The sequence below is a fragment of the Scyliorhinus torazame genome, chromosome 16 (assembly GCF_047496885.1).
Source record: "Scyliorhinus torazame isolate Kashiwa2021f chromosome 16, sScyTor2.1, whole genome shotgun sequence".
Taxonomy (NCBI): Eukaryota; Metazoa; Chordata; class Chondrichthyes; order Carcharhiniformes; family Scyliorhinidae; genus Scyliorhinus; species Scyliorhinus torazame.
This window is the reverse complement of record NC_092722.1, coordinates 115,364,595-115,392,504: the sequence shown is the minus strand read 5'-3', so window position 1 is coordinate 115,392,504 and position 27,910 is coordinate 115,364,595. Positions and strand designations below refer to the sequence as shown.

General features: G+C 52.3%; 1 protein-coding gene across 1 annotated transcript in view; it reads right to left on the bottom strand.

Annotated features, from left to right (window-relative positions):
- pcdh15b (protocadherin-related 15b) overlaps positions 1–27,910 on the bottom strand; it is a 2,356,722-nt gene that overhangs the window by 2,272,920 nt on the left and 55,892 nt on the right. The window contains exons 2-3 of the mRNA XM_072478931.1: positions 3,191–3,317; positions 1,240–1,297 (exon numbers count right to left, since the gene is read on the bottom strand). The gene's annotated coding sequence lies outside the window, so the exon portion shown is untranslated. The remainder of the gene's footprint in view (positions 1–1,239; positions 1,298–3,190; positions 3,318–27,910) is intronic.

Sequence of the window (27,910 nt, the reverse complement as noted above, 5' to 3'; positions counted from 1 at the left end):
GCCATCCGTGACCGCAAAAGGTCTCACGGATGTGCAGGTGTGCGGTAGTCTACCGTCTGAGTGGACCCCTGCTCGGACGGAATTTCACATTGGCCCCATGCCCCGAACTCTTCCTCAGGAGCTGGGAGCCCCACAACCCTAGCTGCTTCAGGGAAATGCTCTTTGTGAGCACCGTAGGGTATGGGGTGCTTAATCGAACCTTTGAATGACCTTTCGGTTTAAGTTCTTAAGTTTCCTTTGCTCTTTGTTTTTGTTTAGGGCAGTGCCTTTTTAAGGAATGGCTCCTTTTAATTTGCCCCTCAATTTGTTTACTTTAGTGTAATTTGTTGGAACCCAAAATAATTCAAACTCTGGTGTCAGAGTTCTCACTTGGTGGCACGTGAACAAATGGCAAAGGTGTCACTTCTCTCCTGGATCCCCAAAGCCTGCCAGTCAGGACCCTCACTCCCCCCCCCCCCCCCAATCCACCTACAAGACGGACATCGCTCTCCAGTTGCCCTCAGCCAGCCGAGATCATCAAACACATTACCCTCCCAAAAGAACCCCAATGGTCACGAGTTTGAGGGAGGGGAAATCCAGTCTGAAGACTAGAAGTCTAAGTGGGCAAAGTCATTCTGGAGATGGAGGGCACCTGAACTGTGAATGTGTGATTGCTGCCGGCAATGATCTTGATTAGGCAGCTGCCAAGTCAATAAGGCCAATGGGTCAGGGGAGACAATGCTGATCAGTAACTGCGATACCAACTTGACTCTCTCTCTCAACCCTCGCAGGATTCTGATCAAAGCCAGGATGGATCCAGTGCAGCTGGTGCAACAAGTTATGATTTTGGGCTGATGCATGGAGCCAATGAACAGCATGGTTAGCTCGACTGCTCATAGTGATCATTTAAATGAACAGGTAACAAGTAGTTGGTATACTGGACTGCATTGAATGGGCCGTAGGATAATCTTGCATCGCAATCCTTCTGCCTGTTATTGGAGCCGATCAAAATCAGCTCCCCCTATGTGTTTCAAGTCCTAGATTAGGGCATTAATCCACAGCCTTCAGATGGAAAGATAACAGGGTACCACTGGGCTAGGCGACCACTTGACACAATCAAATTTACACAATCGCAATTCACAGTAGCCTGTGCCGTGTCAATCACAGCCACTCACAGCATACCCTGATTTTGTGGTTGAATCGACATATAGAATTTTGTTCAATTCCCTTCAGGTAAATGAAAAATGTTAAATGTCTTACCTTCTTGGAACTTGTGTGATACTTGTGGGTGGTAAGTTCCATCTCATGAGGTTGAGAGCTGGAAGAAAATCCATAGTAGAAAAAACTGTTTGTAATATATGAAAGTAATTGGTATGATTGGCTTAATGGATTTTTCCTCATTTTTCTTTTTCAATTTTGCGCTCACTGAGATGAGGGCTATCCGTGTTAAGGAAAGGTGCACTCTCATCTTTGGTACAAAGTGTGAACATCAATCACTTTGCAAATCAGACATAGCACTCAGTCAGAGGGAAAGAAATTATTCCTGGATGGTAGCACACAACGGAGAGTAGCAAATCAACCTACTCCATTTTGGAAGCAAATCAGATGGATGTAAAACAAGCTCCAAATTCACGATTGCATGTTTCCCACTGCCCCAAAAGCGAGTTTCACCACAAATTTGATAACCTTTCAACAACTGATCATCATGGAGTTGAGGGGTAATCCTTTGTGGGGTGAAAATGGCGTCCAGAATGTTATTCCAGGATTCTGTCCAATACTGGGGTTTATTTTCACAAGTGCGGGTTAAGACTGTGGGTTGCTGCAGGTCTCCGCACCTCTGACCTGGCCGGCTCCATTGTTTTGCAAAGTCAGACCAGCTTTTCAGAGTCATGGTTCACGGCATCTCAGACTATGGTCATAAAACACAGTCTGCACAACAGCGCCTGTATTTTCTGAGGAAACTAAGGAAATTCGGCATGTCCACATTGACTCTTACCAACTTTTACAGGTGCACAATAGAAGGCATCCTATCTGGCTGAATCACAGCCTGGTATGACAACTGCAGGGCCCAGGTCGATAAGAAACGACAGAGAGCCGTGAACGCCGCCTAGTCCATCAAACAAACCGCCTCCCATCCATTGACTCCGTCTACACCTCCCCCTGCCTTGGGAAAGTGGGCAGCATCATCAAAGATCCCTCCCACCCGGCTTACTCATTCTTCCAATTTCTTTAATCGGGCAGGCGATACAAAAGTCTTGAGAACATGCACTAACAGATTCAAAAACAGCTTCTTCCCTGCTGCTACCAGACTCCTAAATAACCCTCTTATAGACTGATCGGATCTCTTCACACATCTTCTCTACTGAGTAGTAATACAGCCCTGTTTGCTTCACCCGATGCTTGTGTCTATGTATTTACATTGCGTATTTTATGTTTGCCCTATGTATTTTCTTTTCATGTATGGAATGATCTGTCTGAACTGTATACAAAACAATACTTTTCACTGTACCTCGGGACACGTGACAATAAACGAAGCCAATCTCTCCAAACAAGGGAACCTTTTGAGAGGCAGGTTCAAAATGTCCTACTACTACCCCAATACATAAGTTATGCCCCCCTCCCCCAAACCCCTACAGTGCAGAAGGAGGCCTTGCGGCCTATCGAGTCTGCACTGATCCTCTGAAAGAGCACCTCACTTAGACCCAATATCCCACCCTATTCCCGGAACCCCAAGGGGCAATTTAGCATGGCCAATTCACCTAACCTGCACATCTTTGGACTGCGGGAGGAAAAAGCAGCACCTGGAGGAAACCCATGCAGACACGGGGAGAATGTGCAAACTCCACACAGACAGTCACCTGAGGACAGAATTGAACCCGGGTCCCTGGAGCTGTGAGGCAGTAGTGCTAACCACTGTGCCACCATGCCATCCCAGTATCCTGCCAAACTGCTCAAAAAACAAATTAGATACTACAGGGCCTAACAGAGCATGCAGTTTGCACTGGAATTGCCCTACACACCATACCATATCACAGCAGTGTCCATCACACTGTAGTCTTCCAATGCATTTGACTGTTTCAGGCACGTTTCTGTAATCTGTGACAGAATACAATGTAATCAATTTTCTCGGGCGCACAAGCAGCCAAACCAGCACCGAAACGTACTTCTGTAGATTGTCACACATAAGACAAGTCTGTAGTTTCTTACTTACCCAAGTGTGTAGCGAAGAGGAGCAGGCGGCAAGAGGAGTCCTTCTTCTTCCACATTAAAACCATATGGGTGCTCTCTGCCCCGCTTATCACCAACACCTTCTGAATGTCTCACTGTCGCAGGCTCACCTGAAATGCAGGCCAAATTCACTCCACCCTTGTAATCGGCAAGCTACTTCAAAGGCTGCTACTGGTGGCCACAGATTGCTGATACCATGCTAATTGGGATGGCAGACAAATTAGTCTAGGTACTGCCATGGCCTCATTAGCAGCTGCCCCAATTTGGATGCAATCGAAATTGTGGCCAAGAATGTAAACAAGAACTTGGAATAAATAGAATGTCAAGGTCACATTCATTAATCCCCATGACTAATCCCTTACCAGTATAAACATTGGGGATAAAATACTAAATCTAATTTATGCGTTAGAGGTGAACCATATCCAGGTCAGCTTTGACAACTACAGCTTCATAAAGCTTATATTCAGGTCAAAATTATTCAGGCTGAAGTGGAACCTCCAAAGTTTCCATTAAAAGAAAACACAAGTGCTTCAGAAATGTTAAATAAACAAACACTGATGTTACAAAAGTACATTAAACAAATTGATTCTGCTTGGCGAAGGGCAGGTAATCTAAATTTTTTGCCATTGCATCACAACCTCACAGACAAGAATTAATTGTTGATAAAACTATCAAACGTGTGTCTTTCAAAAAAGTGGAGTTCTCTTTGAAGAGCAAGGGTGAGATTCTCCTGTCCCCCAGCCGTGTGTTTGCCAGCGGCACGCAATTCACTGACGGCGGGATTCCCTCTTCTGGTTTCTTGTCAATGGTATTTCCCACTGAAACCACCCCACGCCACCCATGGCCGGGAAAAGTGAATCACAACGGCCAGAGAATTCAGCCCAAGTTTAACTCTCTCTGATACTTGAAGCCAAAAGTCAAATTGCTGCATAGAACTGTAACATCATTTTGTGAAACTAAAACATCAGACAGAAATGAAGTTGAGAGTGCTGATGATGTTTTGAACTGCATCTCCAGTCTTACAATATTTAACTCAAATTTTACACTTCGTAAGTTGTTCTTAAAATCACCAGTCTTGATAAATGTGAAACTTACCAATAGGAATTATCAGATAAGGAATTGGATGAGGTGCTGGAAAATATATACATCACCGAGCAAACTTGTCAAAAAATAAAATAAGTTATATGGGTATGCAATGATTCAACATGATCACAGGCTGTGTCATAAGAAAGGCAATAGGAAGTAAAAGCACAGAGCTCAGTCGGCCTTAAGGTGAATCATAGAATCATAGAACCTACAGTGCACAAGGAGGCTATTTGGCCCATCGAGTCTGCACCGGCTATTGGAAAGAGCACCCAACTTAAACCCACACCTCCACCCGATCCCCGTAAACCAGTAACCCCGCCTAAACTTTTTGGACACTAAGGGCACTTTATCATGGCCAATCCACCTAACCTTCACATCTTTGGACTGTGGGAGGAAACCAAAGCACCCAAAGGAAACCCGGATAGACATGGGGAGAATGTGCAGACTCCGCACAGGCAGTGACCCAAGACGAGAATTGAACCTGGGACCCTGGAGCTGTGAAGCAACTGTGCTAACCACTGTGCTACCGTGCTACCCAGCGAAGGGTAGACTTTGACCATTCAGGAACTCAAACATGAACACCATTCCAGCCCCCACAAAAAAAAGCAACAGACTTACCAGGATGTGCCTTATCTCTCACTGATCCCTCCGCGCACAATCTTCAGACTGCTAGGAAAAGTGCGGCCAGTTTTCCCCACCTGACCAACATTAAAATGGTAGTCTTTGGGGCCCAATAGAGGGAGCACCCACACCAACTTTATATAGGTGACCTCAGCACCTGCAATTTAAAAGTGAAGCAGGTTGAATCAGATGCTCCATTACATCCACCTCCCTGCACTGTTCCTTCTGGCTTGCCCCAAGCCACCGCCAACACCCACGCATCCCCAATGGCTTATTGGAGAAGCACAAGTCTCCAATGGAAAACAATTTCATGCACAGGAAATGTTGAATTTTATGCAATCTTCAATAATATGTTATTCTCGGTAAATGGGAATTCAAGATGGCAGCCGACAGGTTTTCCAGAAAAATACTCTGCAATGTGAATACTTTTCTTTTTTTTTTCATTTAGATTTTACTGTGCTTCGGTAGTACCGTCAATATGACGCGAGGCAGGTTGAGGTAATGTCAATTGAAGGCTTTATTAAGCAGAACTTTATCCCCAGCAGCGTGGTTACAGAATGCAGCTGCTGAGGGAAATGGAGGGAAAAGCTGGGTTCTTATACCGGCATTTCTGGGTGGAGTCCAGTAGGTGGCAGATCCTATCAGGACCTGGCATCCCTCCACCAATAGCCTGTCGACACGTGGTGTACCTTATTACCCCTAATACATACCACCACAGCTTCAAAATGCCCTTAACAGTTTTTCATGGCAGTTTATGTGCCCAATTTCCATGGGTTTGATTTGATTTGATTTATTATTGTCACATGTATTAGTATACAGTGAAAAGTATTGTTTCTTGCATGCTGTACAAACAATGCATACCGTACATAGGGAAGGAAGGAGAGACTGCAGAATATAATGTTACAGTTATAGCAAGGTGTAGAGAAAACATCAACTTAATACGAGGTAGGTCCATTCAAAAGTCTGTTGGCAGTACGGAAGAAGCTGTTCCTGAGTCGGTTGGCACGTGACCTCAAACCTTGGTATCGTTTTCCTGACGGAAGAAGGTGGAACAGTGTGTGGCTGGGCTGCATGGGGTCCTTAATTATGCTGGCTGCCTTTCTGAGTCAATGGAAATTGTAGACAGAGTCAATGGATGGGAGGCTGGTTTGCGTGATGGATTGGGCTACATTCACGACCGTTTGTAGTTTCCTGCAGTCTTGGGCAGAGCAGGATCCATACCAAGCTGTGATATAATCAGAAAGAATGCTTTCTACGGTGCATCTGTAGAAGTTGGTGAATGTCGTAGGTGACATGCCAAATTTCCTTAGTCTTCTAAGAAAGTAGAGTCATTGGTGGGCTTTCTTAACTATAGTGTCGGCATGGAAGGACCAGGACAGGTTGTTGGTGATCTGGACACCTAAAAACTTGAAGCTCTCGACCCTTTCTACTTCGTTCCTATTGATTCATTCATTTGAAGTTCTCTACCTACTGATTTGTTGTTTTATGCACCCGCAATGAAGTAAGTAAAAGCATACAATTATACATATTAGGTGACTTAAATATGCATCAAATTGTGACAAAAGAATTGCGATGAATGACACGTGGACAATGTTTTGTTTACCCATGCAGAATTTTCATGCCATTGTTCAAGAAATTCCACTTTGGATTTAAAGGTGCCAAAGTTGCAAGTGCGGCCAGAATTGTCATATGGAAATATGGAAGAACATCTCGGCAAAAAAAATTGCAAAGAGCTTTGGAAGAGATTTCTCCGGAGACTGTGAAGTAATTGATTTTTAAAAGTTGGTTCTGAGAAAATAAATAACAATTAGCGTTACCTTGTCTATTGAAGGTGGATAAATATCAGTCGCATAAATAAATGTTTACATATGGTTTTCAGATCATTAAACCATTGACTTCCTTAGTTTAACTGGAATATTTGTTGCTTCTCTTCAAGCTCATTTCCCCCCCCCCCCAAAAAAAAAAACCTTTTACTTACCTATGCATCACATTTGATAGCAATATGAAATTTGAGGTCTCCAGCTATAATCCAATATTCTCATTTTCATATTTTGTTGATTAATCTACTCTCTACAAAAAGGACAAATCTCCATGTGAAGAATTAAAGCTGAACAGAAAAGGGGTGTGTTGATAATATTGGATAATTGGTACATGATTGTTAGAGCTGAGAAGATTGGGTTCATAAAACCTTGATCATAATGTTATCCCCATTACATGAGAGTACCAGCTGTAAACATCAATATATTAATTTCATCGAAGGTGGTTTTGAATTATGTTGACTGATACTTGATCATATTGCATGTCTTATATACACAATTGCAAAAGCCTGGGATTTTACTGATTGGGTGAGTAGCTCGACATTGGGGATTACATTGGGTCCATGGCTGGACTTGCTTGGCTATTTCACAAAGAAAAGCCAGTTAAGGACATGCAGGCAGGGGTGGCGGCCAATTAAAAATGGTGGGAGAGTCATATTGTTCACTGAGAGGTGCCATTTTTAAAGGCATATCTACAGCAATCAGGCTGGATACAAAGAGAGAGTTTACATCAATGGAGGAATGGATTCATCAGCAGGAAGGTCAAGCTATGATTCACTGAAAACTCTCTGGAGCTTCTCCTCCAGGCAGTAAGACAAAGGAGAAATTTCATGTTTCCAGCAGATGGGAGAGTGGAGCCCAGCAAGCCTGCAGTAAAGACATGGCTGAGGGCGGTACAAATTATAAGCAGCCAGCAAAGTGAGGATTGCAAGAACCTGGATCCAGTGGAAGAAGAAATGTTATGAGCTGGCGCAGTCTGGAAAGGTGAGTAGTGTTTAGAAAAGTGGAAGCCTATGAATTGTTAGGCCAGGTGGTAGAGGAGGCCAACGTTCACATTGATGTGCCGAGTCATGTGCACCCGAGCCTAATGGTCAATGATGGGTGAACGCTGCATTTATATTGTCACATAAGTGAATAAGTAGTCAATGAATCTCCCGACACCTGGGGAAATCCAGCCATGACCCCAAAGCTAACGACCATCTCAACCTGATTGGTTGAGAACTTGATACATTTGTGTGGTGGTATGTATTAGGGGTAGTACAGTACCCAGTGATGCCGCGAGGCTATTGGTGGACAGACACTGGGTCCTGATTGGATCTCCCTCCTGCCAGTAAGGCGGAGTATAAGAACCCGGGTTCTCCTAGCAGCCGCATTCTGTAACCGAGCTGCTGGGGAACAAGTCTGCGTAATAAAGCCATCAATTGACTTCATCTCTTCTCGCCTCGTGAGTGATTGATTGTGCTACAATTTATTAGGCACACTTTAAAGGACTATGGAGCTCCGGATCGCCCCGGAGTGTCTGCAAATCAGCCCCCGTGCAGCAAACTCAGTGGCCACTTTTAAATACTGGCTAGCGTGCTTTGAGGGATACCTCCGAACGGCCCCCGGCAGACCTACAGAAGACCAGAAAATGCAGGTCCTGCATTCTAGGGTGAGTCCGGAGATCTACACGCTCATCGAAGACTCGGAGGATTTCCCGACGGCGCTCACCATGCTGAGAGGGATCTACATTCGGCCTGTAAACCAGGTCTACGCACGCCACCAACTCGCGATGAGACGGCAAATCCCCGGAGTATCGCTGGACGAGTTCTACAGCGCGCTGCTAATATTGGGAAGGAGCTGCAACTGCCCACCGGTGATGGTTAACGAGCATACGGAACTCCAAATCAGGGATGCTTTCGTAGCAGGTATGACCTCATCCCAAATTCGCCAGCGACTGCTGGAAACAGACTCGTTGGGGCTCACGAAGGCACGGGCCCTTGCAGCCTCCCTCGATGTGGCATCACAGAATGCCCGCGTTTATGCCCCCGACCGCGCGGCAGCCCCTTGTGCTCCGTGGACCCCCGCCGCGACCGACTCCCCGGCACCCCCTATTTGCCCGCAAGCCTGCGCGGCCAGAGCACCAGACCACCCGGGAGCCCCCGCTGCTACTTTTGCGGGCAATCGACACACCCCCGGCAGCGCTGCCCGACCCGTTCGGCCATCTGTAAAAGTTGCGGAAAGAAAGGGCACTATGCAGCGGTGTGCCAGTCCCGGGGGGTCGCCGCAATCTCCGGGGGAGAACTGGGATCACAGACTCAACCCCCCCCCCCAATGATCCATGTCCGGCCAACGGGCGCCGCCATTTTGGGTCCCGGACTCCATGCGGGGGGGATGAGCGCCGCCATCTTGTGCCCCGCCGGCTGCGTGCGATTCATGGGCGCCGCCATTTTGTCCGCCCCCGACCGCGTGCGATCTGTGGACGCCGCTATCTTGGCTGACAGCCAAGGACCCCAGCATGGACGGCCCCACGGGGCCTGAAGAAAACACCCCAATGCAGCAACCGCGACTGGCTTCGGTGACCCTGGATCAGTCGCGGTCCTGGATGCTCCAAACGGCAACGACGATGGTGCTGGTTAACGGGTACGAAACACCATGTCTGATCGGCTCTGGGACCATGGAAAGCTTTATCCATCCGGATACGGTAAGACGCTGTTTTCTTTTAATCCACCCGAGTACCCTGGCAGCGGGATCCCATTCCGTGGAAATCAAAGGGTTCTGCATCGCGAATCTAACGGTGCAGGGGAGAGAGATTAAGAATTACTGACTTTATGTCCTCCCCCACCTCTGCGCTCCCACTCTCCTGGGGTTAGATTTTCAATGTAACCTTCAGAGTTTAATGTTTCAATTCGGCGGCCCTATGCCCCCACTTACTATCTGCAGCCTCGCGACCCTCAAGGTTGAACCGCCTTCCTTGTTTGTGAACCTCACCCCGGATTACAAACCCGTCGCCACTAGGAGCAGACGGTACAGCGCCCAGGACCGAACATTTATGCGGTCTGGAGTCCAGCTGCTGCTGAAGGAAGGCATAATCCAGGCCAGCAATAGTCCCTGGAGAGCTCAGGTGGTAGTTGTAAAGACCGGGGAGAAGCAGAGGATGGTCGTAGACTATAGTCAAACCATCAATAGGTACACACAGCTAGATGCGCACCCTCTCTCCCGCATATCCGACATAGTCAATCGGATTGCACAGTACAAGGTCTTTTCCACCGTGGACCTTAAGTCCGCATATCATCAGCTCCCCATCCGCCCGAGCGACCGCAAGTACACTGCCTTCGAAGCAGACGGGCAGCTCTACCACTTTTTAAGGGTTCCATTCGGCGTCACTAACGGAGTCTCGGTCTTCCAACGGGAGATGGACCGAATGGTTGACCAGCACGGTTTACGGGCCACGTTCCCATACCTCGACAACGTCACCATCTGCGGCCATGACCAGCAGGACCACGACGCCAACCTCCGCAAATTCCTCCGGACTGCTAATACCTGAACCTCACCTTCAACAGGGGAAAATGTGTGTTTAGCACCGATCGTCTAGCCATCCTTGGCTATGTAGTGCGTAATGGAGTGATAGGCCCTGATCCTGAACGCATTTGCCCCCTTATGGAGTTCCCCCTCCCTCACTGTTCCAAAGCCCTGAAACGCTGCTTGGGCTTTTTCTCTTATTACGCCCAGTGGGTCCCCAACTACGCGGACAAGGCCCGCCCGCTAATTCAGTCCACTGTCTTTCCCCTGTCAACAGAGGCCCGCCAGGCCTTTAGCCGCATCAAAGCGGATATCGCAAAGGCCACGATGCACGCAATCGACGAGTCCCTCCTCTTCCAAGTCGAGAGCGACGCATCCGACGAAGCCCTGGCGGCCACTCTCAACCAAGCGGGCAGACCCGTGGCCTTTTTCTCCCGTACCCTACACGCCCCAAAGATCCGCCACTCCTCAGTGGAAAAGGAAGCCCAGGCCATAGTAGAAGCTGTTCGGCATTGGAGGCGTTACCTGGCCGGCAGGAGATTCACTCTCCTCACAGACCAACGGTCGCTAGCCTTCATGTCCGATAATGCGCAGCGAGGCAAGATCAAGAACAACAAGATCTTGCGGTGTAGGATCGAACACTCCACATATAATTATGAGATCTTGTATCATCCCGGAAAGCTGAACGAGCCGTCCGATGCCCTATCCCACGGCACATGTGCCAACACACAAGTGGGCTGTCTCCAAGCCCTCCACGAGGACCTCTGCCACCCGGGGGTCACTCGGTTCTACCACTTTGTGAAGACTCACATCCTCCCCTACTCCGTTGAGGAGGTCCGAACAGCCACCAGAAACTGCGCAGAGTGCAAGCCGTACTATTTCAGACTAGATAGAGCGCACCTGATAAAGGCTTCCCATCCCTTTGAGCGCCTCAGTCTGGACTTTAAAGGGCCCCTCCCCTCCACCGATCGCAACACGTACTTCCTAAACGTGGTTGACGAATACTCCCGTTTCCCTTTCGTCATCCCCAGCCACGACATGACTTCAGCCCCAGGACCCATCTTGCTCTGAAAGCATGGGCGGGCGCACAAATCGGACCTGTTGTTCAAGAGGGTTCATCTTCTCCATGCGAACCCCCAATACGCCTACGTGGCATATCACGACGGCCGACGGGACACGGTCTCCCTGCGGGACCTGCCGCCCGCCGGAGCTCCCCACACCCCCCTAACACCAATCACCCCCTCCCTCCCGCCGGCGGACCCCACAGCCACTCCCTTCCCGGGTGGATCGGTCCTCCTCCCGTGCCCGCCTAGGAGTAGTGAAACAGGAACAAACATCGCAACGCTCCCAGAGACGACAGTGCCCGAGCCAGTGCCTGCACCACCACCGGAGCTGAGACGATCGGCAAGGACGACCAGGGCACCCACTCGACTCATTGGATCTGCGTGACAAAGCAAGATCTGTAAATAATTCAGTAGCCCAGTAAAAGCGGCATTGTAAATAGTTAACAGTTGATATCGATGCATAGCCACTGTGTTAATGGAATCCCAGTACCAACCTTGTAAACCCCTACCACCATGCGACCCACCACCCCGCCGGGTTCTTTTTTAACAAGGGGTGAATGTGGTGGTATGTATTAGGGGTAGTACGGTACCCAGTGATGCCGAGAGGCTATTGGTGGACAGACACTGGGTCCTGATTGGATCTGATGCCTGCTGGCTCCACCCAGTAAGGCAGAATATAAGAACCCGGGTTCTCCCAGCAGCCGCATTCTGTAACCGAGCTGCTGGGGAACAAGTCTGCATAATAAAGCCATCGATTGACTTAATCTCTTCTCATCTCGTGAGTGATTGATTGTGCTACAATTTGCATGCTTGACAGTGTATAACCTTTGTGACCTCCCTTATGTAGCCAAGCCCTGTTGATTTAGAAATGTCTCACAGATCTTCAAACGATCCGTTGAATGAACCCCATTCAAAAAGGTTCCCAATGTTACCTTTAATGCTACAAGCATTGGGTTGCAGGGTAGGTGAATTGGCCATATTAAAATTGTCCCTTAATTGGAAAAAGAATTGGGTACTTGAAATTTGAAAAAAACTAAAATAAATACAATCATTGGGTGTCCATCACTTTTCAAATGGCGCACTCCTCCTTCAGCATACCACATCGCTCTACCACAACCTGCCTGGAAGACATTGGTGACCGAATACCTCCACAAAGCTGAGCCTCCGATAGTTTACCCTTTGGACTGGCTAACACCTTCTGCAACCATGGGGATGCCCTCTTGTGCTCATGAACCCTCCTCATTCTCATCCAAATGACTTTGTCAATCCACTGGAGTTCCCCTGATCCTTGTATAGGCATTTCATATGACTGCATTGCCAAATCTTTACCATACTCCACAAAGGTAGAGTGCTTCTAAGCCTCCCTGCATCTGATGTACTGATTGTAAAATCCAATTAAGGGAGGAAAATATCTGACAGCTTTCTGTTCAAGCACCTGCAAGCTGTGCTTTTAACCACAGTATTTATCTGGCTAGTCCAGTTCAGTTGATGTTCAATGGTAATTCCCAGGATGTTGATTGTGGGGGATTTAGTGATGGTAATGCCATTGTATTAAAGGGGTAATGAATTCAACTATTTTGAATTCATTTGCGAGATGTGGACGCCACTGGCTTGGCCAGTGTTTATTGCCCATCTTAGCTGCCCTTCAGATGGTGGTGGTGAGCTGCCTCCTTGAACTGCTGAAGTCCATGAGGTGTCGGTACACCCAGTGTTGTTAGGGAGGGAGTTCCAGGATTTTGACCCAGTGACAGTGAAGAAAGGGCGATATATTGCCAAGTCGGGATGCTGAGTAACTTAGAAGGGAACCTACAGGTGGTAGGATTCCCAGATATCTGCTGCTCTTATCTTCTAGGTGGTAGTAGTCATGGGTTTGGAAGGTGTTGCCAAAGAAACCTTGCCGAGTTACTGCAGTGCATCTTGTAGATGATGTACATAGCTGCCACTGTTCGTCAGTGGTTGAGGGACTGAGTGTTTGTGGAAGGGGTAGCAATCAAACGGGCTGCTTTGTCCTGAATGGTGTTAAGCTTCTTGAGTGTTGTTGGAGCTGCGCTCATCCAGGAAAGTATTCCTTAACACTCCTGACATGTGCTTTGTAAATGTGGTTGGGCAGCTGGCTTGTGATGCAGAGCCATGCCAACAGCAGGGGTTAATTCCCAGACTGGCTGAGGTTACTCATGAAGGCCCGTCTTCGCGACCTTGCCCGAGGTGTGCTCATCCTCAGGTTAAATCACCATAAGTCAGCTCTCCCCCCTCAAAGGGGAAAGCAGCCCATGGTCATCTAGGACTATGGTAACTTTACTTTTGAGATGCTGGACAAGCTTTGCGGGGAGGTTAGGAAATTAGTTATTTACCTTTAGGATTCCTAGCCTTTGACCTGCCCTTGTAGCCACAGTATGAGGGGGCAGGAGGTGGTGTAGTGGTATTATTACTGGACTAGTAAACCAGAGACCCAGAGAATTGCTCTGGTGACCCAGGTTCAAATTCCTCCACTGCAGGTGGTGAAATTTGAATTCAATAAAAATCTGGAATTACAGTCTAATGATGAACATGAACCATTGTCGATTGTTGTAAAACCCCATCTGGTTTACTAATGTCCTTTAAGGAAGGAAATCAGCCATCCTCACCAGGTCTAACCTATATGTGACACCAGGCCCACAGCAATGTGGTTGACTATTAACTGCCCCCTCAAGGACAATTAGGGGTGGGCAATAAATGCTCGTATGGCCTGAGACACCCACGTCCCATGAACAAATAAAAATAATAATAATATGGCTAGTCTAGTTCAGTTTCTGATCAATGGTAATCCCCAGGATGTTGATTGTGGGGGATTCAGCGATGGTACTGCCATTCAATGTCAAGGGGCGACGATTAGATCCTCTCTTGTCAAAGATGGTCATTGTCTGGCACTTGTGTGGCGCAAATGTAACTTGCCACTTGTCAGCCCAAGCCTGCATTTTGTCCACGTTTCGCTGCATTTGGACATTGACTGCTTCATTACCTGAGCGGTGGCAAATGGTGCTGAACATTGTGCAGTCATCTGTGAACATCCCCACTTCTGACCTTATAACGGAAGGGAGGTCATTGTTAGATGATTGGGCCAAGGACACTACCCTGGGGAATTCCTGGATCTGAGATGATTGACGTCCAACCATCACAACCATCTTCCTTTGTGCCAGGTATTACTCCAACCAGCAGAAGGGATCCCCCCCACCCCCCCAATTCCCATTGCCTCCAGTTTTGCTAGCGCTCCTTCATGCCATACTTGGTCAAATGCTGCCTTGATGTCAAGGGCAGTCACTCTCACCTCACCTCTGGCAATCAGCTCCTCTGTCCATGTTTGAACCAAGACTGTAATGAGGTCAGGAGCTGAGTGACTGATCGTCCATGAGCAGATTATTACTGAGTAAATGCCACATGGTAGCACTGTTGATGACTCCTTCCATCACTTTGCTGGTGATGGACAGTGAACTGATAGGGTGGTAATTGGTTGGGTTGGATTTGTCTTGTTTCTTGTGTACACAACATACCTGGGCAATCTTCTGTTTGCCAGATGGATGCCAGTGTTATAGCTACACTGGGGGCACAGCAAGCTCTGGAGCACAAGTCTTCAGTACTATTGCCGGAATATTGTCAGATCCTGTAGCCTTTGCAGTATCCAGTGCCTTCAGCCATTTCTTGATATCACATGGAGTGAATCGTATTGACTGAAGACTGACATCTGTGATGCTGGGAATCTCCAGAGGAGACCAAGATGGATCAGCCACTTGGCACTTCTGGCTTAAGATTGTTGTGAATGGTTCAGCATTGTTTTTTGTACATATGTGCTATGCTCCTCCATCATTGAGGATGGGGATATTTGTGGAGTCTCCTCCTCCAATGAGTCTTTTAATTGTCCACCACAATTCACGGCTGGATGCGGCAGGACTGCAGAGCTTAGGGGGGGGCGATTCTCCAAAATGGAGACCAAGTGTTTGCGCCATCGTGAACGTCATTGTGTTTCATGACGGCGTGAAACGGACCCGGGTACGACCGATTCTGTCCCCTACAGGGGGCCAGCACGACGCTGGAGCCGTTCACGCCGCTCCAGCCTCCCTTCCCGGCGCCAAATGGGCGCCGCGCCAACCCGCACATGCGTGGGGACTTCTTCAGCACGCTGGCCCCGACTCAACATTGCGTCGGTGTTCAGGGGCCGACCGCGCAAAGTAGGCCCGGGGGGGGGGGGGGGGGGCGAAAGAGGCCGGCCCGGTGATTGGTGGGCCCTGGTCACGGGCCAGACCCCATCGGAGGCCCCCTCCCGGTGAAGGATTGCTTTTCCCCGCCCCACAGGCCACCCCCCCCCCCGACCCTTCGCACAGAGTTCCCGCCAGCAGCAACCAGGGGTGAACGGCGCCGGCGGGACTCTGTCGTATCCGGGCGGCCACGTCGGGGCGTCGTGGCATGGTTGCGGCGATACTTCGACCCGGCGCGGGGCTCAGCGAATCGCCCCCTAGATCTTTTCTTTATAATAAATTTAGAGTACCCAATTCATCTCTTCCAATTAAGGTGTAATTTAGCATGGCCTTTTTTGAAAGAAAGATAGCGCCGGAGCGAGGCGACTTCTTGCAAGCTGTGCCCAGCATAGCCTCTAATTCTATCTTTTACTCTCGTTCTATGCTTCAAAAACTTCATTCTGACTCTTTTAAACTGCTCCTCGTATTAAGTTGATCTTTTCTCTACACCTTGCTATAACTGTAACATTATATTCTGAAATCTCTCCTTCCTTCCCTATGTACGGTATGCATCATGCAAGAAGCAATACTTTTCTCTGTATACTAATACATGTGACAATAATAAATCAAATCAAATCAAAAATCAAATCAATCCACCTACCATGCAAACACGGGAAGGATGTGCAAACTCCACACGGATGGTGATCCAGGGCAGGGTTCGAACCTGGGACCTCGTATGCCATAAGGCAGTAGTGCTAACCGCTGCACCACCAGAGCTTAGATCTGATGCATTCCTTGTGGGAACGCTTAACTCTGTCTATTACTTGCTGCTTATGCTGTTTGGCACATAAGTAGTCCTGTGATGTAGCTTCACCAGGTTGACACTTCATTTTTAGGTATCCCTGGTATTGCTCTTGCCATTCTCTCCTGCACTCTTCATTGAACCAGGGTTGATCCCCTGGCTTGGTGGTAACAGTAGAGTGGGGGATTGTGGTTGAGTACAATTCTGCTGCGGCTGATGCCCGCAAGGTCTCATGATTGTCCAGTCTTAAGTTGCTAGCTCTGTTCAAAGTTTATCCCTTTAACATGGTGGTAGTGCCACACAGCATGACGGAGGGTATCCTCAAATGTGAAGATGGGGCTTAGTCTCCACAAGGAAGGTACGGTGGTCACTTCTACTGATTTGGTCATGGACAGATGCATCTGCAGCAGGCATGGTAAGGATGAAGTCAAGTATGATATTCCCTCTTGTTGGTTCATTTACCACCTGCTGCAGTCTCAGTCTAGCAGCTATGTCCATTACGACCTGGCCAGTTCTGCCTGTGGTGGTACGACCAAGCCACTCTTGGTGATGGACATTGAAGACCCCTACCCAGAATATATTTTGCGTCTTTGCCTCGCTCAGTGCTTCCTCTAAGTAATGTTCAGTAAGGAGGAGTACTGATTCATCAACTGATGGTTGATGATACATGGTAATCAGCAGGTGTCCTTGCCCATGTTTAACCTGAAACAATGAAACTTCATGGGGTCCAGAATCGATGTTGATGGCTCCCAGGGCAACTCCCTCCTGACTGTATTGTGATGAACGGTTACTGCCTTATCATCATGTAAGGTGATGTCCCCTTTAAGACCGGGCTTGGAACCCTGGGGACTCCGCCTCTGGCTCCGCCCATCTGGGAGCCATACATAAAGGCCTGCCTCATGGTCTGTATAGCAGTCAGCTCTCGTCCATAGGTGTAGCATAGTTATTAGTCTAATAAAGCCTTCTTTACAGTTTAATCTCTAAGCATCATTATTGAGGGTACCTCAATTTATTAGACTAAACTAGATTCAGGATGGACGCAGGCCTAAAACCAGAGAAGCTCAATCTGGAAGCACGAACGCCGGAGGCAAAGGAAATTTTTTAATACTGGCTGCGGTGCTTCGAGGCCTACCTGGACTCCTCAGAGATTCCCATCCTGGGGCCATGCAAGCTGCGTCTACTCCACAACCGGGTGAGTCACAGAATCTCCGCCACGCTCGAAAAGGCGATGACTTTTGAGGAAGCGATCGAGTTGCTCCGCAAGCGGTTTGTCAAACCCGTCAATGAGGTGCACGCCCGGCATCTGCTCTCTACCTGCCGGCAGCGCTCGGGGGAATCGCTCAACGAGTTTGTTGAGAAACTCACCGCGCTTGCCAGGGACTGTGACCATCAGGATGTGACAGGGGAAGTCCATATGAACCTGCACATCAGGGATGCTTTCGTGTCCGGAATCCGCTTGACCTACATCCGGCAGCGGCTGCTCAAAAATGGGGCAAAAGACCTCCAGGAGACGCTAACGCTCGCCTCCTCGCTGGAGGTGGCCCGACATAATTTGGGTACGTACCCCGCGGACTCTGCCAGCCCCCCCGGACTTCCTCAGACTCACCCGTATTACAGGCCTGCGCCATGCGGTGACCCGCTCACCATGGGGGCACACCTTGCTACTTCTGCGGACAGGGCCAGCACCCACGCCCACGCTGCCCAGCCCGTTCCGCAATCTGCAGCGACTGCGGGAAGAAAGGGCACTTTGCGAGGGTCTGCCTGGCCAGACCCAGGGGCCACAAAAACAAAGAACAGCCGACCCGAAAATCAGGCTCTCAGGCCCGCAGGCCTCGCAATGCTGCTGCGCACCGACCCGACACGCCCTCTTCTGACCCGTCATCAGCCTCGTGCGAATCATGGGAGCGGCCATCTGGTCGGCGGCCATCTTCTCGACCCGACACGTGCGACCGATGGCAGCGGCCATTTTACGAGTCCGACTCGGCTGACGACTCCGACGACCCGCGACTGGGTGCGATCACCCTCGATCAAACTCGGCCAAAACACCTGCAGAACTCCATGATGCAGGTCCAGGTCAACGGGCACGACACTGCATGCCTCTTCGACTCCGGGAGCACGGAGAGCTTTATCCACCCTGAAACGGTAAGGCGCTGCTCCCTACGCACCCATCCCGCATCCGAAACCATAGCCCTCGCATCTGGGTCCCACTCGGTACAACTCACGGGGTACTGTATTGCGGATCTCTCGATCCAGGGTGCCAAATACACCCGTTTCAAATTTTATATCCTCCCTCACCTCTGTGCCCCCTGCTGCTCGGACTGGATTTCCAGTGCAGCCACCGAAGCCTGACACTGAAGTTCGGCGGACCCTTGCCCCCCCCTCACGGTGTGCTGCCTTGCGACACTGAAAGTCGCACCCCCCTCGCTATTCGCTAACCTCACTCCCGACTGTAAGCCCGTCGCCACCAGGAGCCGGCGCTACAGTGCCCAAGATATGGCTTTTATCAAGTCAGAGGTTCAGCGTTTACTGGGAGAGAGGGTCATTGAGGCTAGTAACAGCCCTTGGAGAGCGCAAGTGGTGGTAGTCCGGTCCGGGGAGAAGAAATGGATGGTCGTGGATTATAGCCAGACCATAAACCGATTCACGCAGCTTGATGCGTTCCCCCTTCCTCGCATCGCGGAAATGGTAAATCGGATAGCCCAATACCGAGTCTTTTCCACGGTCGATCTCAAATCTGCCTACCACCAGCTCCCCATCCGACCAAAAGACCGCCCCTATACTGCCTTCGAAGCAGCCGGCCGGCTCTTCCACTTCCTCAGGGTCCCCTTTGGTGTCACAAATGGGGTCTCCGTCTTTCAAAGGGCGATGGACCAAATGGTGGACCAGTACGGTTTGCGGGCTACATACCTCTACTTGGACAATGTAACCATCTGCGGCCATGATCAGCAGGACCATGACGCTAACCTCAAAAAGTTCCCCCAGACCGCTCGAGTCCTTAACCTGACCTATAACGAGGGCAAATGCATTTTCCACACCACCCGGCTGGCCATCCTCGGCTATGTCATGGAAGACGGGGTCCTAGGTCCCAACCCCGACTGCATGCGCCCCCTTAAGGAACTCCCTCTCCCTCGCAGCCTCAAGGCCCTCAAACGGTGCTTGGGGCTTTTCTCCTATTACACCCAGTGGGTCCCCAAGTATGCGGACAAAGCCCGCCCACTCCTAAAGACCACCACTTTTCCCCTCTCGGCTGAGGCTCAATTGGCCTTCAACCGCACCAAGGCCGACATCATCAAGGCCGCCAGGCACGCGGTGGACGAAACCATCCCTTTCCAGGTAGAGAGCGATGCATCAGACATCGCCCTGGCTGCTACCCTCAATCAAGGAGGCAGACCAGTAGCGTTCTTCTCCCGAACCCTCACCGCCTCCGAGATTCGACACTCTGCAGTCGAAAAGGAGGCACAAGCCATTGTGGAGGCTGTGCGGTGCTGGAGACACTACCTCGCCGGTAGGAGGTTTATCCTCGTCACCGACCAACGGTCGGTCGCCTATATGTTCGATAACACGCAACGGGGCAAAATAAAAAACGATAAAATTTTGAGGTGGAGGATCGAACTCTCCACCTACTCGTACGATATCAAGTATCGTCCAGGGGAGCTCAACGAGCCCCCAGATGCCCTGTCCCGCGGCACATGCGCCAACGCGCAGGAGGACCGCCTGCAAGCCATCCACAATGACCTCTGCCACCCGGGGGTTACCCGGCTCGTCCATTTCATCAAGTCCCGCAACCTACCTTACTCAACTAAGGAGGTCAAGGCCATGGTCAAGGCCTGCCAGGTCTGTGCGGAGTGCAAACCGCACTTCTATCGGCTAGACAAGGTTCGGCTCGTGAAGGCCTCGGGCCCCTTTGAGCGACTGAGCGTGGACTTCAAGGGGGCCCTCCCGTCCACCAACCGTTATGCCTATTTCCTCACCGTGATCGATGAGTTCTCCTGTTTCCCATTCGCCATTCCCTGCACCGACATGACCTCAGCCACGGTGATTAAGGCACTGCACAGCATCTTCACCCTGCTCGGTTTCCCTGCTTATCTCCACAGCGACCGGGGTACATCGTTCATGAGCGATGAACTGCGTCAGTATCTGCTTAGCAAAGGCATCGCCTCGAGCAGAATGACCAGCTATAACCCACGGGGAAACGGGCAGGTGGAGAGGGAGAACGCGACCGTGTGGAAGGCTGTCCTTCTGGCCCTGCGGTCGAGAAATCTCCCAACCACCCGCTGGCAGGAGGTCCTACCCGATGCCCTACACTCCATTAGGTCACTCCTCTGCACGGCCACGAATGAGACCCCTCACGACCAATTGTTTCTCTTCCCCAGGAAGTCTACCTCCGGGGTCTCGCTTCCATCTTGGCTGATGGCTCCGGGACCTGTTCTTCTCCGGAGGCACGCGAGGAGCCATAAAACGGACCCCCTAGTTGAAAAGGTCCGACTGCTCCACGCCAACCCCAGTTACGCCTACGTGGAGTACTCCGACGGCAGGCAAGATACGGTTTCCTTCCGGGATCTGGCGCCCGCTGGATCCCCCACCACAGACGCCCCTTCCCGCGCCGCGCCCCTGCAGGACCCATCGCCCCCTACAACACACCCCCTTCCGGCCCTACCACCCGTTGGTGAGCTCCTACCGTGCGCCCTACCTTTACACACCCCGCCGGCACCGGCTCCGCTACCCCCGGCCCTGCCTAGTTCCTCTGCCCCGACCCGGACCGAAGCTCCGACCGCTGTGCTCCCGGATGTGCCCTCAACCGGGACGTCCGTGCCCGCCACACCACCGTCCGAATTCAGGAGATCGAGGAGGACGATCCGGCCACCGAGACGGATGGACCTATGATGGCACTTCACCCCCGCCGGACTCCTTTTTAAACATGGGGTGAATGTGATGAACGGTTACTGCCTTATCATCATGTAAGGTGATGTCCCCTTTAAGACCGGGCTTGGAACCCTGGGGACTCCGCCTCTGGGTCCGCCCATCTGGGAGCCATACATAAAGGCCTGCCTCATGGTCTGTATAGCAGTCAGCTCTTGTCCATAGCTGTAGCATAGTTATTAGTCTAATGAAGCCTTCTTTACAGTTTAATCTCTAAGCATCATTATTGAGGATACCTCATGTATACAACTGTGCCGCCACCTCTGCTCGGTCTGCCCTGCCGGTAAGATAGGATATACCCAGGAATGGTGATAATGGTGACTGAGACATTATCTGTAAGATATGGGCCGGGATTTGCCCCTACCCGGCGGGGCGGGGGGTCCCGGCGGGATGGAGTGGCGGGAACCACTTCTGGCGTTGGGCCGCCCCAAAGGTGCGGATTTCTCCGCACCTTTAGGGGCCAGGCCCTCACCTTGAGGGGCGAGGCCCACGCCGGAGCGGTTGGCGTGCCACCGGCCGGCGGGAAAGGCCTTTGGCGCCAGGCCCGGCTGCGGATCGGTGGGCCCCGATCGCGGGCCAGGCCACCATGGGGGCACCCCCCGTGGCCAGATCGGCCCGCGCCCCCCCCCCCAAAGAACCCTGGAGCCCGCCCGCGCCGCCAGTCCCGGCGGTAGGTAGGTGGTTTGATTCATGGCGGTAGGACTAGCATGACAGCAGCAGGACTTAGGCCCATCGCCGGGGGGGGGGGGCTGCCGACTGGCGCGGCGTGATTCCCGCCCCCGCTGAATTTTCGGTGCCGGAGAATTTGGCGGCCGGCAGGATTCACGCCGCCGCCCCCCCCCACCCCCCCCCCCCCACCCCCCACCCCCCCCCACCCCCCCCCCCCACCCCCCCCCCCCCCCCCCCCCCCCCCCCCCCCACCCCCCCCCCCCCCCACCCCCCCCCCCCCACCCCCCCCACCCCGGCGATTCTCCGGCCCGGCGGGGGGTCAGAGAATCCCGTCCATGATTCTGTGACTATGTCTATGTCAGGCTGTTGCTTGACTAATCTGTGAGACAACTCTCTCAACTTTGGCACAAGCCTCCAGATGTTAGTAAGGAGGATTTTGCAGGGTCGACAGGGCTGGGTTTGCCGTTGTCGTTTCTGGGGTCTAGGTCGATGCTGGGTGGTGCATCTGGTTTCATCCCTTTTTTGTGATTTTGTAGCGGTTGAAAACAACTGAGTGGCTAGCGAGGTCATTTCAGAGGGTATTTAGAGTCAACCACATTTCTGTGGGTCTGGAATTAATTTATCCATTGTGAACCTGGCAGAACCCAAACTGAGCATCAGTGAGCAGGTTATTGCTCAGTAATTGCTGCTTGATTGCATTATCGATGACCCCTCCCATCACTTTACTGAAGATCTGACTGATGGGGTGGTAATTGGCTGAGTTAGATTTGTCACGCTTCTTGTGTAACTGAACAATTTCCCACATTGCAGCTGTACTGGAACAGTTTGAACAGGGGCACTGCAAGGTCTGGAGCAGAGGTACTATTGCCCGGGATATTGTCAGCAAGCCGTGCCTTCTGTGATTTCTGTGTCAACCTTCAGTGAGTTGGATGTGGCAGGACTGCAGAGCTGAGATCTGATCCATTGGTTGTGGAATCATGCAGTTCTGTTCACTACTTGCTGAGTGGCTTGCTAGGCCATTTCTGAGAGCATTTAAGAGTCAACCACATTGCTGGTGCACTTGTGGTCTGGAGTCAAATGTAGGCCAGACCACATAAGGACAGCAGGTTTCCATCCAGATATGTTTTTACGACAATCGACAACGGTTCCATCGTCATCATTAGACTTTTAATTCCAGATTTTAATCTACCATCTCTAGGGGTGAGATTCAAACCTGGGTCCCTAGAGCATTACCCTGGATTTCTGACTTGTGAGTTGAGCGACAAAACCACTGTTCCACCACCTCTCTGTTTTCTTCTGTTTGCTTTAAGGATTATTAAAGGGACAGTGTGCCTCTCTACACGGAATGCATGCACCTTAAAGGGGGAAAACTAGTGCCCATGCCACCAATATTCCTTCAGCAATACTTTCTCTTTCTATGAAGGAAATGGTGACATACCTCCACCCACATGAATCACAACTGTGAGAGTAACACCAAAGTTGAAAATTCTGGTGTTACATAAACAAGGAACTTGTGTGGAACCTGCTGGGCTGAATGGCCAATTTCAGTGGTTTAAATCCTAAAAAATCCTACATATTTTGCAAATATTGGGCAGATAAACTCAGCACTCTTGAAGTGTTACTGGTTGAGGGGAGGGGGGTGGGGGGAGGTGGGTGGGGGGTGGGGGGGGCGGGGGGGAAATCACAGAACAAACAATTCTATTCAGGCCTTGGACGCCCTTTGAACGCTTACTATTTAAAGCATCTATTGAAGCAGTGGAAGCTACCACTCCAAAAGACATGGGGCGAAATTCTCCGTTATCGGCGCGATGTCCGCCGACCGGCGCCAAAAACGGCGCAAATCCCACCTGCATCACGCCGCCCAAACGTCGCTAAGTCTCCGGCCCGGAATGGGCGAGCAGCGACGTGACGCTATCCGCGCTGGCTCACGTGGTTCACGCCGTGCAGCGTCATGTACGCCGCACGGCGTGACGGCTCAAAAGACGCGCTGCTCCCCCCACCCGACCAGAAGACCCGACCGGATGGCTGGCCGCCGCTCAGCCCCGAGGTTCCAGTCACGGGATGTGGAGGCGCTCCTGGACGCAGTGGAGCAGAGGAGGGAGGCCCTGTATCCCGGACACGGCCGCAGAGTCGCCCCACGCCACAGCCGGTGTCTGTGGAGGGAGGTGGCAGAGGCCGTCAGCGCTGTGGCCCTGAAACCACGGAGTGGCACCCAGTGCCACAAGAAGGAGAACGACCTCGTCAGGGCAGCCAGGGTGAGCCCCCCCCCGCCCGATATCCATATCCCCCATATCCCCCCTCCCCATATTCCCCATATCCCCCTCCCCATATCCCCCTCCCCATATGCCCCTTCCCATATCCCCCATCCCCCCATTCCCCCCTCCCCCCTATCCCCCCTCCCCATATCACCCCTCCCCATATCCCCCATATCCCCCCTCCCCCATATCCGCCTTCCCCCATTTCCCCAAGTGAATCCGGCCCTAACCTCAACCTCTGCAATTCACGTGCAACCGATGGCGTGCTTTCATATACCTGTCTAACACTGTTGCCTTTTACCCCTGCCACCACCCCCCACAGGAGAAGCCGCACACAACACCAGGGAGCATGTGAGGACTGGAGGAGGCCCAGCTGATGAGGGAACTTGGCTACAAGGCCACTGACCGAACATGAGGGAAGGGCCCTGGAACTGGCTGGCGGACCTGAGGACCGGGAGATTGCTGATGCAGAGGTCGGGGGCCCACCAGCAAGTGAGCCACCGACAGCCCGTCCCCATATCCCCCCTCCCCCATAACCCCCCTCCCCCATATCACCTGATCACTGCCTGCGTGTCTGACCATGCATGCTTCATTGTGTATCGCTGGAGCAAACGTCGAGGCACCCATCCCCGCAGATGCAGACCGCCCGCATGATGCCCCTCGGAGACCACGGGAGACGGAGAGACCTGGAGCAACAGGGAGACGGCGCCCCCGTCTCATGCGGGTGCGGCGACGCAGGCGTGTGTCACCCAGCGACGAGAGGGGCAGCCACAGGCCCCCGTCACAGCCGAGCCACAAAACCACAACACCCCTACCCAGGACACCCCTACCCAGGAAACTGAGTCGTGCGACTCGGCCAACGTTGTCTACCTCATACGCTGCAGGAAAGGATGTCCCGAAGCGTGGTACATTGGCGAGACCATGCAGACGCTGCGACAACGAATGAACGGACATCGCGCAACAATCACCAGGCAGGAATGTTCCCTTCCAGTCGGAGAACACTTCAGCAGTCAAGGGCATTCAGCCTCTGATCTCCGGGTAAGCGTTCTCCAAGGCGGCCTTCAGGACGCGCAACAACGCAGAATCGCCGAGCAGAAACTTATAGCCAAGTTCCGCACACATGAGTGCGGCCTCAACCGGGACCTGGGATTCATGTCATATTACATTCATCCCCCATCATCTGGCCTGCAAAATCCTACCAACTGTCCTGGCTTGATGCAATTCACACCTCTTTAACCTGAGGTTACACCATCTCTGGATCTGTAAAGATTTAATCACCTGCTAATGGTCGCATTCCAAGCATTGTCTGGCATCTTTGAATTTGTCTATATATGTGTTTCTGGAACATACCTCTTCATTCACCCGAGGAAGGAGCAGCGCTCCGAAAGCTAGTGACATCGAAACAAACCTGTTGGACTTTAACCTGGTGTTGTAAGACTTCGTACTGTGCTCACCCCAGTCCAACGCCGGCATCTCCACATCAGGAAACTGAAATACAGGACAGTGACACAGATTGGATGGGTGGCGACGAACCACCACCCCAAAGTGCCATGGACTCAGAGTCGGACGATGCGCACGACACAACGCCACTGCTGTCACCAACTCCCTCCACCATCGCAGAGACGCTCACCTCGGTTGGGCACTTTAGTGATGAGGCGTCTGGTACACTCACTGGTGCGCACAACACAGCCGTCCCGGTACAGCAGGTGGAGGTAGGAGCAGCAGAGGGGCCGGGCGGTCGGAGGGCAGCCCGGCACAAGCGAAAATCTGCCGCCCAGATGGATCCCGGGTTCCTGGAGTTACCACACCCACCCATAGGTCCGATGCAACCACCGAACCTGAGACGAGCGAAGAGGGTGGCGGCCAGCTTGCGGCGGCTGCAGTCGAAGGTGGAGGAGTCCACCCGTGTCCAGGAGCTGGCAGTGATGCCGGTCATGCGTGCCACCCAGGCCGACACCGCACGGGTGGCATCCGCGGTGGAGGCAATGGGTGCAACGGTGTCAGAGATGGGGAGCGGTTTGCGAGGCCTGGGGCTTTCCGTGCAGGCGGCGTCTGTGGCCCAGGACATGGCTGCCCTCTCACAGGAGGCCATGAGCCAGCACCAGCGGCAGATGGCAGAGGGGCTCAACTCCATGGCACAGTCTCTGAAGGCCATGGCCCAATCTCTGCAGGCCATGGCCCAGTCTCAGCAGGCCATGGCCCAGTCTCAGTAGGCCATCGGGGGGGGCGTCGGATGGCCAGTCCGTTCGCATCCCCCACCCATGTAGAGGCCTGGGGGCCATCGGGCACCCCGAGGGAGGAGGAGGTGCTGGAGCCTGTTCCGGGTCCCATTGTAGGGGAGGTCCCGGAACACCTCAACACCTCAGGCTCGCCCCCTTCCGTCCCAGGTGCATCGGGTGGGCAACGGGCAGGACAGGCTGGCAGCTCGCCATCCCAGTTGCCCGGGCCGCAGCCTGACCCATCTAGGCCAGGACACCCCAGGAAACGGCCGCCAAAGGAATCCCGTGTCAGAGGGCAGGAATCACAGGAGTCCACCTCCAGTTCTGCTGTACCGTCTGGGGAACCACGTAGACGTAGTCAAAGGGCCCGTAAGGCCAAACAATTAGACACTGAGTAAGTTGGCACGGGTGCAGGGCACAGATGAGTTTTAGGGGCTAGGGCACGTGCATGAACTCCTTTGGTTATTAAAGTCAATGTTACACCTACAGAAGCTGCCTTTGTGCTCTGTCGAAAGCGTGCGGGGGTGTCATGTACGTTGAGCGCAAGTGTGTGTGTGAGGGGTAGTCTTACCTCAGCCCCAGGTGAGTCTGCCCCGTTCCCCCTGGGCCACCATCAACATCCCCCCCGGGCATGCGGGTGGGGTGGGTGGGGTTGGGGAGGGGGGTGAGGGTGCTGGGTGGGTGGATGGGTAGGGGGTGTGGGTGGTCGGGTGTTGCCATGGTGTGCGGTCTGTGGCCATACTACCCAATTCCCACGCCCATCTAGTCAGTGAAGCGGGCGGCTATCAGTCTGTCCCGTGCCCGCTGGGCCAGCCGGTAACGGTGGACAGCCACCCGCCCGTGTCTAGCCCGTCTGCCCTGACCATTGCCCCCATCCCCCTCATCTAGGGAGGACTGCGCCTCTTCCTGCTGCTCCTCCACTCCGCCGTCCTCTGCCTGCGGCTATGTTGTGCAGGACGCAGCACACCACAATGATGCGGCCGACCCTATCTGACCGATACTGGAGGGCGCCCCCAGAGAGGTCCAGGCACCTGAAACGCATCTTCAGCACGCCAAAGCACCTCTCTATCACTCCCCTTGTCGCTACATGGGCATCATTGTAGCGGTTCTCCGCCTCATTGCATGGCCTCCGTAGAGGCGTCATCAGCCACGATCGCAATAGGTAGCCCGTGTCGCCCAGCAACCAGCCCCTCAGCCGGGGATGGCGTCCCTCGTACATGCCGGGGATGGATGACCGCGACAACACGTATGAGCCGTGTACACTGCCCGGGTAACGGGCGCAGACGTGCAGGATCATCATGCGGTGGTCGCAGACCATCTGTATGTTCATCGAATAGGCCCCCTTCCTATTGGTGAACACGGCCCTGTTATCTGCAGGTGGCCACACGGCGACGTGCATCCCATCAATTGCGCCCTGGACCATGGGGAACCCGGCCACGGCAGAGAAGCCCATGGCCCGGGCATGTTGGCTGGCCTGGTCCACAGGGAAGCGGATGTAGCGGTGCGCAATGGCATATAGGGCGTCTGTCACTGCCCAGATG